General features: G+C 49.0%; 1 protein-coding gene across 1 annotated transcript in view; it reads right to left on the bottom strand.

Annotated features, from left to right (window-relative positions):
- Window positions 1–12,249, bottom strand: part of LOC119389651 (DNA repair protein SWI5 homolog) — a 70,614-nt gene that overhangs the window by 40,901 nt on the left and 17,464 nt on the right. The window lies entirely within an intron of this gene.

The raw sequence follows: 12,249 nt of genomic DNA, 5'->3' as shown, positions 1-12,249 counted from the left end.
CCCATAGCGTCTGTGCGCACACGTTGGGCAAGTAAAAGCGAGTAGACGGCAGTGCCAGTACAAAAGTCAACATGGCGTCACCTGTGGATGCGGCTTCCTTCCGCCTCGGATTTATCACGTCGTTGTCGTGTGCTGTGTGGCCCGTAAGTTCGATACCTACGTTGTTATTTGCTTTATATTTGCGTATTGAAGCTTCAAGAGTAATGTATTCGTCTGTATTCTGCAGTGTTTCCAAGATCCACTCCAAAATCCTCGGAGACTAGGCTTAGCAGGCGTGACTATAAATAAACGTAGCTGATCTCAGTCAAGACAAGACAAACCTGATGCTTTAGACCCAGCGTGAGAAGACACAAAGCGATAGCCAATTTCACCGCTTATTTATTTATGCCAGGACAGTGGGCAAATAGCAAGTGCGAGTTCCGATCGAAGCAGGCAGTTTGTGTCCACATGGGTGCTGCCATGTTGGGTTGTAACTACAGCTACTGGCAGTTGTTAAGACAACAAATAAAGGCGTACGGCATAAATGTGAAGTCGAATAAATGTATCCATTATCCCTGTGGCATATAGTACATGCCAAACAAATGCAAATATCTCAACCTTGTCAACTTTTAGGTGATTAATATCAAACTATGTTTCGCCGTAATTGCAAAGCAGCTTGTGTGGTATGACCCATGCACAGTAAACAACAACAGTTCACGGACCACGCGAGTGCGTGCTAAACTAAAGCCACTCTTATGCCAAACTCCAGTAACTCCAGCTACATATACAGTAACTCTACACCAAACTGCCTGTGCATGGCATGCACAGGCAACCTACCGAGGACCGCAGCGCTGGGCCGGAAACAGGTATATCCATTTTCTACTGCCGCGCAGAACATTGTTAGTTCGTTGCTTTCACGCAAAGCGCTCATCTGCGGTATGAGCGAGTCACCTTTAGGTACAGCCACCCAAATCTTTGTGCCCAGCGGCAACATTTTTTGTGTGTCAACGCCGAACGAAATAGCTAAAAATTAATAATGATAATTTTTATGTGCACAACAATGTGAACCCGCCGGTGACGTGCGAGGCTAGACAGAGAGGAAAAACCCTTACGCGCGTGCGTCTGCTAGCCCATCATCGGAGGGCAAAAGAAAAGAGAGGAAGGAAAAAAAGGGGGGTGGAGGTCATCACGAGTTGCTGGTTCAACGTTACTATAGACGTTCAACGTCTCTGGTTGACCTACTCCATGTTTGTAAACAGGGGTAGGCGCCGTCGACATAGTGAGGCGCTTGTAGCGACGTCGCCGTGTGTCGGCTCCGCCCAGCCCAAAGCTCGCCACCGCCCTCTATGATCACAGACAACTGGCACAGCAGCTGCAAAGCTGCCTCCGAGCACCGCGTGTCGGGGTGCCTCCCGCGTGTTTACAAGGGGCGGCCAGGCGGCCGCGACAGAGGAATTTTTCATGGCCCAAACAGGGACTCTGAAATGCGCATATAAAAACTATGTTGACGTGCAACTCTACCTCTCATAACCTCAACCTAACATCGGGTATCTTTACGCCACGAATGTGACTGATTCACGAAATGCCATCGACGTTGCTGTAGTCTAGGTTACACGTGGATATTTTGATTTGTTAACTAATGCAAGAATGGACCTTCTAGCCCCGCAAGACGCTATTTGCTGCGGTATGAAAATGCACGGAGTAAAATTATGAACAGATCCATAATCGTTACGGTAAATAGTAGCACAAAAACAAATTTGCCAGGTTAGTTACTGAAGGGCGACATCGGTGACACTTCAACCGGCGATACAGCATCGATAACGTATTAAACAATTGCTGCATGCCATGGACAAGGCCGCTACATATCCGTCAGTTCTGCCATGGCAAACCTGACAGATATGTAGATATGCATCCGCGGGTCGCAGCTCCGCCCTTACGCTGAAATCGAGACCGCGAAGGCCTACAGCCCGTAAACAGACTCGGAACATTTCACGCTTGCAGTTTGCCTGTGGAGCCTGACAGACATGGAAATGTCTTAATGCGTATCGCAGCCAGAACAGCCATGTCCAATGCACTTGTGTTGCGTGTGTCATCGCAGCCACATACAACATGAAAAGTACAGCCGAAGTCATGCTTTCATTCACTGCTGCATTAATGAACCTAGCCACACCTTTAGTTCACGCAAATACACTCAAACCTCATTATAACAGTCGCATCTGCCACGAAAATTACTTCGTTATATTCGAAAATTTGTTATAAACGTATATTAGTAACACTGGGTCTATGACAAGACTATTCTTAATTTACTTTGTTATAACCATTAATTTGTTATATCCGCGTTTGTTGTATCGAGGTTCGAGTGTACTACAAAATCGGTTTGACCCCTATGACTTGCACATTTTTCAATCGTGATGAATTATCCACATAGTATTACAATGCTATCCACACCGCTTACGTATTTGTGCTCTGAGATAAACATGCTTCCAATGGCTCCACACAAGGCCAAATGCCAAAAAATGGTGTGCAAGACCTTGGACAAAGCTAATCGTTTTCGTTAAAAAAAACGAGCCACGCAAACCGCTCAATTTTTGTCACATAACCGATAAGCCGGTGTCGCAGACGAGTTCTCATGTTTAACAGCTGCGGCCAATTTCTTGCGACGGTCTTTGTAAAAAGAAAGTGGACAGAAGCTTATTCCGCCTCTTTTGTGCCTTCCTGTGTAAGTATCCGCAATGCATCTCGTCGGTACACCGTCTTTTCTTCATTGCACGATGGCAAACAGTGCATGAACCAGCGAAAAACACGGCAGCAACTGCGGCAGGCACAGCGGCTTTTGCCTACCGTGCGAAACTAAACGCCCAACGACAGCGCCACCGCATTTTTGTGACGTATGTCCGGTGGAAGCAAAGATGTTTGGAGTCTTCGCTGGTGCAAGGGGGACGTGCACGGACAGTCATGGGGAGAGTTAGGAAATCACGCACGGCGGCTGGGATGGCTGAGAGGCTCCGGCTGACCCGAGCGCTTGCGTACTGCCGAGAGAGCCGTCGAGTAGGCGACAAAGAAGGCGCATTCAGGCCATGCAGGGGACGCCACTTGGCCATCTTCAGGCAGGTAGCGTAGTCCGCCGCCAAGGACTTCACGGAACATGCATGAAGGGTGCTCTTCTTTGTACACTTTTGATGCGGGTTATAAGGTGCTGCTAGTTGGGTGACCATACGGTGCAGCCATATTCAAGGATGGTCAGCACGAGTGATGTGTACAGAAGGGAAAATGTAGCGGGGCCACATGGTTTAGAGACTCGGGACACAAAACTTAGGACGGGACAGGCCTTAGCAACAATGCTTGCAACCTCTGAAGGCTGAAGTCCAGAGTGCTTGTGAACGTGACTCCCAGGATTTTCAGTGAATCCTGCGTGGGAAGAGGTATACCACGCACAGAGTATGAGGGCTTGGCAGGCAGGCAGGCGAGCACTTGAGAATTTCATTACACTGCTTATAGCGGGGGACAGCTTCGGGTGGTTTGAAACGATCTAAGAGTTGATAACCATTTGGTACTCCTGGAGATCCTGACTTGTGGTGGGACAAACGATAGGGGCGAGGACAGACGTGTCGTCCGCATACTGCACAAGGGGAAGACGAGTGTCCTGGGGCATGTCGTTGACATGTATCAAGAAGAGGGTCGGCCCAAGGACAGAACCCTGGGGCACTCCTGAGGGCACAGGTATCCTCTTAGAGTGGGTGCCACAATATACGACACGCTGGCTTCGCCCGATCAAGAAATTGGCCAACCACCTAAGCAGGCATCCACGAATTCCTGATTCCTTCACCTTGTCCAGCAAGAGAGAAATGTTGAGGGTGTCGAAGGCGTTGCTTAGGTCGAGCTCAATGAGATCGGTTTCTGTGCGGTTGTCAAGATTGTGACTTATGATGTGGTCTAGGGTGACCAGGGCTGAGTCGCAGCTGCGGTCACGGCGAAAGCCATGCTGCGAGGCTGAAAAAACTTTGTCCGCTCGAGAAAGTCAATGAATTCAAGGAGTTGGTTGTTAAGAACGTGTTCGAACGTGCAATATATGATTGACGTAATGGAGATTGGACGATAGTGCTTGGGGTCGTTGGAGAGCTTGGATTATCCTGTGTGAACAGGGGTTACCAGGGCACGTTTCCAAGAAGCGGGCACAGTCTCGTGGTCAAGTAGGGACTGGAACACAGTGCACAGGGATAAAGCACGTGGGGCGCAAGCAGCCGAAAGAAGGTGGGTGCCATCCCATCGGGGCCGGGGCTAGGAGAGGGTTAATTTTGGAGATAGTTGAGGACAGTGCTTCTGGTGAAAAGCAGCTGAGAGAAGGAGTGAATCGTCACGCGAGTCGTCGGGAAGCTGAGTGGGCTGCTTGCCTTGATCACGTGTAGAGAACTTCTCAAGTAGTTCGCTGTCATCGGCGGAAGCTTGAACGTAGATAGAAGAAAACTGTTCAGCAAAGAGACAGGGACTTCCGCAGGTTGGTCAACCTGCTTTCCCTGGATGTTGAAGCTGGGGCGGTCACGTGATGACCAAAGACAATTTACGTAAGACCAGAACACCTTGGGGTTCTCCTTAGCTTTCTCAGCTAGCCTGGTGGTGTAGCGCTGACGTGCTATGTAGATCGCTGCCTTGAGGGAGCACTGGTGCACAAGGTCTAGGGTTGGGAGGAGGAGGTACCATCACATGAAAAGTACGTGAGTTCGAAGCATGCCTGGACGAGGTTGGCTGATGCCATGACGTCTAGGAGTAGGTCATCGGTGTAGTCGGGTGGGAGGGGGGTCATCGTGTGAAGTCCAGTCAATATGAGCATTGAAGTCGCCGAATACCAGAAGGTTGGTATACTGTTTGCTCAAGGAGCTTACAAGTGAGTACGAGTGTTGATGGATCAACACTTATTTACCACAAAAAGTGTGTCACATAGTTGACTTTTAGAATGCATTGTTAAAGAATTTCAAGAGTTCTTCAAGAACAAAAAACTATTCCAGGGCTCACAAGGGCCTTGGAAAACACACCTTTCAAATTCAGGGGGTTTTTTTTAAGCACCTGTGCACACCCCCAAGAATGTCACTTGTCATATCTGTGCATGTGTTACTTTCAAAAAGTCATTATTTTATAAATGTGACATTGCTAACTGACAATCATTCATTTTTCAAGGAAGAAGACTTTCATATTGATTGTGATCAGTTGAGTAATTTTTTCCCAAATATTGATATTCAAACCAACTTGACTTGACTATTTAAACGTCCCTGTAAATTCCTGTGCTTTTGCTGGTACTCAGTATGCATAATAAGAAACACGGAAATGAGGGTGAGCAAGGACGCTGAATGGCCGCACACTTTTTCGACGCCAAAGATGGCCGTATTTCGTGAGCACATCTGCTGCATTATAAACTTCACTTGTATCTACGTAAAAGCACTGTCTCCCATCTGTGCCAGTTTTTTTTTTTGACAAAACTTGCACATGTGTCAAGTGTACAAGGCGATGGCACTGCGAAACGTGTCACCATAGGGCAACGTAAGGTTTACTGCGCCAAACTGATACAGTGTTGAGCACCAGTTTGCGATTCGATTAATATATGCTGTAAACCAGAATAAGATTGGACCGTCATTTTTTGTTCCGTTCAGCACCTTGGCCTTGTTAAACGTGCGAAACATGCTTCAACATGGAAATCTGAATGGGGAAGCAATCTTCAGTACAGTGTAGCCCGGTTGTAACAAAGTTGGCGGGAATCTGAAATTACTTCGCTATAACCGCTTTTTCGCTACATCTGGACTCTAAAAAAATCAAACATTATGCAGACCAAGAAAAGAAATGTATTTACACTTTCTGAAAAAAGCGATCAAGGGTCCCTTGCACGCGTTTCGCGAGCACGCGTGCCAGAACACGGTGCTCAACGTTGTCCATCAGATCGCAACTGCCTGGTTCGGAGCACAAGTACAGCCGCCCAAATCGTTAACTATCGTGCGCGAGCGCCGGCTTTTTTGTGCGACAGCGCCGTACGACGGAGCCAAGTTGCAAACAGGGCAAGAGTAAGCGCATGCCCATGAAGCGCGCTCAGCTGGGCCCATCGTCTGCTTGGTTGTTCCTTCGTGAGAACGTCACGCTGCATTAACTCACTTCAGACGAACAGGCAGCGCGTCTTGCTCATATCTTATATTCCGAAGACCAGCAAGTGACTGAGAAAATGAAATCTGCAGACGTCACAAGCCCGCACGCATGAGATGAGATGACAAATGTGGATCGTTCATTTGTTATCTGGCGACGCAAACGTTTTTTTTTTTACTTGTAAGAGGGGCGCTTACTCTCGCCCTGTTTGCAACTTGGCTCCGTCGTACAGCGCTGATGCACAAAAAGGTCGGCACTCGCGCACGATAGTTAAAGATTTGGCCGGCTGTACATATGCAGCGTGTCGACAGCTGCGAGAGCTGCTCCGGCGGTCCCAGGCTGAGGCGCACCAATGTCGTCACCTTCGCCGTCCGAGGAATTGCTATCTGCGGCCGTTCCCTTTTCGGAGATGCTAGCGGCGAGTTCATCAGTCGTGAGCTCCTCCGTTGCGACGAGGTCTTGATCCGCCAGGGCAAAGTTTAGATAGTAATCCAACCCGCTTGGGACAAGGCTTGCATCGCCCGCAGCCTCCCACAGCTGCCCCAAGCTCGTCACTGCCGCGGCACCATCCGCTGCAGCAGCATCGATGTCTGCTTCTGCTGTTATTTCTTCGGCAGCGCTGCTTCCCCGCAAAAAACCTGCTTTCTCACAGCAGTGAAGAATGGTCTCAGACTTCACGTCCCGCCAGGCTCCGCTTGCGAAAAATACCGCCTTTACTAACGGCACCTTCAGGTCGGCAGCATTCTCGGCTGTACGGATGTCAATGAGCAGACGCTCGATGACACGGCGGCGATAATGCACTTTGAAGTTTGCTATCACTCCCTGGTCCACCGGCTGCATCTTGGCGGTTGTGTTCGGAGGCAGAAAAAGTACCTCGACAGCGCTCAGATGTGCGTTAACATGGTGTGCATTGTCCACATTGTCCAGCAAGAGCAGCGCTTTGCACTTCTTGCTGACATTTCCTTATCAAAGTCTGTCAGCCATTTCTGGAATATCTCCCCCGTCATCCACGCCTTTGTGTTGTGTGTGTACGCGACAGGCATTGACAGCACCTTGGCGAAGCCCCGCGGTTTCTTGGGCTTGCCGATGACCAGTAGCGGCCGCTTGTCGGAGCCGTCCATGTTCGCGCACACCAACACTGTGATGTGATTTTTCCTGTTTCCCCCCCCCCACGCACTTGTCAGTATTCGCCGCGAGAGTCTTTGCAGGCAACAGCTGAAAAAACAGACCCGTTTCATCAGCATTGTAAATACCTCTTTCGGTGTATGTCTCAAGAATGCGGCTCCTGTGCTTCACCATCCAACGCTGGAGATTGTCCTCGTCAACGGATGCAGCTTCCCCGACAATGCTCTTGCATGTGATCCCGTGGCGGTCTATAAATCGCTGCAACCATCCGTTGCCTGGGTTGAAGTTGTCGTGGCCGAGAGCAAACCCCAGACGTTTGGCCTGCGCTAGCAGGATCGGCCCGTTGAGCGGGACGTTCTTGGCATGAGCGTCTACAAACCATTTGTAGAGTGCCGCTTCAAGATCTCCGTAAGTGGCAGCGCGGATCCGCTTCCATTCACCGCTGCCAACGTCGTCGTCCAAGACTGCATCAATTTTGCTTGCATTTTTTATGATTGTCACCAAAGTCGACTGTGCTATGCCGTACTTCCACGCAATGTCGGTCTTCTTAATATTCTGCCGAACTTCATCCAAAATGGCACGTTTCACTTTTAGAGAGAGCACTTTTCGTTTGGTCGTCGATGAGGCGGTCGTTCCGGGTATGGCTTGACTCGACATTGTCGTAAAGTTCGCCGATGCACATGGGCAGGCCTAGCTGCAACTGCGGCAAGTCCAAGCGCGCTGCGAAAATCCGCTTTTGACCAGTGGGACAAGTCGAGCGAACGAATGCTTCTGCTGCTCAGCCGGGGTCAAGTCTAAGTGCGCTGCGATAATCCGCTTTTCACCTGTGAACAGAGACACAGCACAAGATGTGCGAACGGCTGCTTCTGCTGCTAAGACTGAACTGACTGAACGCCACGAAAGAAAGAACGGTTTGTGTGCGACAGGTTTGCGCGGAGCCGCTGGTGGAGCGCCGCGGTTGCAGCCAGGCTTAGGCAAGCCTAGAGTTGGTGGCGCCATGCCGTGGAAGAAAAGCAATTTAGGAGCGCACCAACTTGCTTCGCTTTTTCACCAAAATGAGGCGCCACAAGTGGAACCGGTCTAAAGCGGCCACAAAGTTTCTGAAGCTGCCCCCACGACGTCCTCTCTGAAGAGAGGAGTACGCCGTGAAACGAGATAAGATCACGACGGTCGGCCCGCCTGGCACTGGAAAAAAGAATCGGAAGCGTTCGCTAGACGGCTACCGGGCGACCGTGTGGTGCGGTGAAGCAAGCTTTCGCAGGGAGCCGAGTGGGGTGAAGCGGCTGCCGGGAGCCAAGAATTGGCGGTTTTTCGGCCTAGTTGATTCACAAGAAAGCTCAAAACGTGGTTTGTTGGTTTTTTTTTTTGTTGTTGTCGACAAGAAAACTTTGCTATATCCGCTGAGTCGCATTTTTTTACTTCGTTAACAGAGGACTTAAAAGGCATAGAACATGTGGAAATTGGGACAGGAAATCAAGATCACTTTGTTATGACCGCTATTTCGCTGTAAGTGGGTTCATTATAAATGGGCTACACTGTACAAGGAAAAGTTGGTTTTTGTTCATGACGAACACAAGAAAAGTGCGTCGTCCTGTGTCCCTCTTTTCTCCTCCCTACATCATGAAGCCCCATCCACATGGTTACACTTTGACCATTGTCCAGTTCTTCAACAATACACGCACAGACCTTCGAGGTACACATATGCCATCCACCAGAAAGGCCCCACATGCATGATCGATTATGCTGCTCAAGAAAGAGGCAAACTATTTTAAGCTGACTGTGTAGTAAAACATGTCTCAGCTTTGACCTTACATCTATTAGGAGACGCAAAAATCAAGTTTTTCTGCATCTGCACACCTAGTTTTTATGTGTTCCCATTTTTTTTTCTTCTAAAGATATCCTGTCATTAGTCTGCGTTTGTGCCCATCACAATGTGCCATGCTTGTAGCGCTTTCACATACAGTCGAACCCAACTAAATCGAATCCGTTTACATCGAATTATCCTGTATATCGAACAACTTCTGAACACGGTATAGTTACAGTGAGAATATATAGCGAAAATTACGGTTACATCGAACAAGAATAGCAGCGACTTCCGATATATCGAACGTCAAGCGGGGCAAAAGTGCCTCCGGAAGCTGGCTTTCCCTCGTAGCGGCGAGGAAACTGGCGCTTTTCCCCACCGCTCACACCAAAAGTGGTTTAACCTGGCGGCGCATGACCCACTCTCCCTACCGTGACCGCGCCGCATCAGTCGAGCCGCCGTCACCCCCCTGCAAAAAATGATCCTGACCCGCTTGCAGCGCTTGCTCAGACAGCCAATCAAGGCCTCTTGTACTCTCGTCACACGAGCGCGCCGGTTATCTCCCTGCAATTCTCGTTCGTTGTGCTTCGCACCATGCGCCTGTGCCGTGATAACTAGCGTGAAGCGGCTGAATTTGCCTTTCGCCGTGAAGCTCGAAATTATAAATTGAGTCGAACGTGGTGAGAAGAAGTCGGACGTCGCGGCAGCGTGCAAGATTTCGAGGAGCACTCTCAGCACGATCTTGAAGAATAAGGCGGAGATTAGGGATAAAGCGGACAAAAGACCCAGTGCCCGTGGTGCCCGACGCGTACGCACGGCCGTGTATGAAGGCGTCGAGGCAGCCGTGTACAAGTGGTTCGTCGATGTTCGGTTGCGCAACCTCCCCGTATCCGGCCCCATGATCGAACAAAAAGCAAAGGACATGGCTTTTTTCCTTGGCAGGGAGGATTTTCAAGGTGGCTCCGGTTGGCTACAGCGGTTCAAAGAAAGGCATGAGAAACGACGATCCTTTGCCCACATCCTCAGAGGTGACTGGTGCTCTCGCACTAGTCCGGCGCTTCTGCGCGAATGTGGAAGGTTGCGGCCTCGCCTGCTCTGACTCTTTAGACCATGTTGAGAAATGCGTGCTGTCGCAGGCAGCGAAGTTGCTCAAACAGAAAAAAATGGAAGACTATTTCGAGCGCAACTAAGCTAGCTTCGTCAAAAAAGTGCTTTTATGAATGGTGTGTGAATTTATGACGTCCAATTCTTTAGCAGGCTTATATCGAATTATGCCCTATATCGAACTGACAGGCGTTTTTTTGCGAGTTGGATATATCCGTGTTTGACTGTACTATCAGCAAGCTCACTTTAAAAATCAAAATACTTCTTCCGTCTCTGCTCATGAGTGCAGCCCATTATGGCAAGTTTTACAGAATGACAATGAAGCTTGCTGTGCAAAGCAGGCAGCTAGAAAAGAGAGACTGTGGGATCAGCCCCAAAAATTGTGGGGATGTCAGTTAACGGTGCATTCAGACAACGGACTGAATACGGATTTGTCGTGGACGCGGACGGCTAATCCACAGATAATCCGCCTGCAGGTGCATCCACACGACAGACGGTCGGGACGGTGTCCTGGGAGAGAACAGCTGGATTACTCTCGGCCGCAAACTTTGCACTCACCTGCGCCCACTGGCAGCAGACCGGTTTGTGAGTATTCAACAACATGGAAGCCGACAGAACGCGAAGCTTTGTCGAGTATTGTCGAGGAGGACTGTAATTTGTTTCGGTGAAATCGGTGTTGTTGGCTGAATGGCTGAATGAATAGAAGAATCTGCTTTACATTGAGCTGCTGGAGACAGACCTCGCTGCTGTCACGCGTGGGGCCCCGCATACTAAGGGAGGATACAGTGATGTGCTGGCAGTTTATTTTTTCTTTTGCAGATAACAGGTACCGACAGTGCACACTGCACTGCTGCACATTATGTTTTCTTCCCTCGGTTCGCATCTTGACCTTAAAATCAGTGTTCAAACATGGGCCGTGTTCTGAGACATTTACTTTCGGCAACAGCGCCACCTTGCCTGCCACAGAATCCTGCATGTGCAAGGACTGAAGCAACAATTTACCCGCTACTCTCCAACCTGCCAATCAGCGCGCATTAAAAGAGATAGATATCTCAAAGGTGATCTTAGAATACGACCCCAGAAATAAACTGAACTAAGTGCCAGCAGAGCTGAAATCAACTGCTAGGACAACCTTATGGCTCGAGCAGAAGAAAAGTGTACTGGTTGCCAGCCTGTTTGTCCGCTAAAGCTGTGGCACCAGAATTCCGATGTGAAAAACAGGTTGGGCTCATCCGTCCATGAGCCACGCGGACGAGGCGCAGATGAGGAGAATCGCTGATGTGAGGTCATGTGACACGCTGTCCTCCCCACCACATCCCGATTCGGTCAATCGTCTGAATGCACCATAAGCAAAAAAAAAAAAAGCCATGTTTTTCACGCAGTCTGAGCTTCAAGTGAATAAAAAAAATATGATTCAACACTGGTTGCATTTTGATATCCAAGCTCTGTGCCCAGGCCTAGGAAATCATAGTCTGTTTTTCTCAGATCGTTCTCTTGTCCCATAAACGTTTTATGCCAAGTGGACGCATTATAGAGAGAAAGCAGCAGCAAGTGCACTGTTGCACTTTAGTGTCCAAAAAGTTTACTGCAGAAAAATGCTCACTAAAACACACAGTAGAAACAGAAGGGAAATATGTTCCATCCAATGGGAGACAAGGGTGCAAAACGCAAGTATGTATACAAATAAACCAATCACATGCGAGGCAGCAGTTCTGTTTACCAAGAGTCTACTGTATAACCACCATCATGTATTTGAGCTGTAAGGGGACTGGTGACCTAATTATTCTTGGCCTGTGTTTTGACAAGATTAATTCCTCACCGATCTGGAAGGACTACTTGGCAGCTTTTGGCAACACACTCATTATATTTAACTACAGCAGTGGACTGAGTGGGCCGCTCTTGAGTTATTTGTGATACCACGTGACTGACACCTCTGCTTTCTAATGACATGAAAAGCCTTCCTTTTCAGGAACAGTGCTGCACTTGGCGCGCATGTGGAACCAGTTGTGCGAGAGAGGTGCAAGGAAGAAAGCAATTGTGTCACCGCTATTTAAATTAAGCAACTGATTTAGGTTAGGCTAGGTTAGCAGGCAGTGTATGGTCTGTTTAAAAAT

The sequence above is a fragment of the Rhipicephalus sanguineus genome, chromosome 1 (assembly GCF_013339695.2).
Source record: "Rhipicephalus sanguineus isolate Rsan-2018 chromosome 1, BIME_Rsan_1.4, whole genome shotgun sequence".
In the NCBI taxonomy this organism is placed as follows: Eukaryota; Metazoa; Arthropoda; class Arachnida; order Ixodida; family Ixodidae; genus Rhipicephalus; species Rhipicephalus sanguineus.
This window is presented reverse-complemented; position numbering and strand designations above follow the sequence as displayed.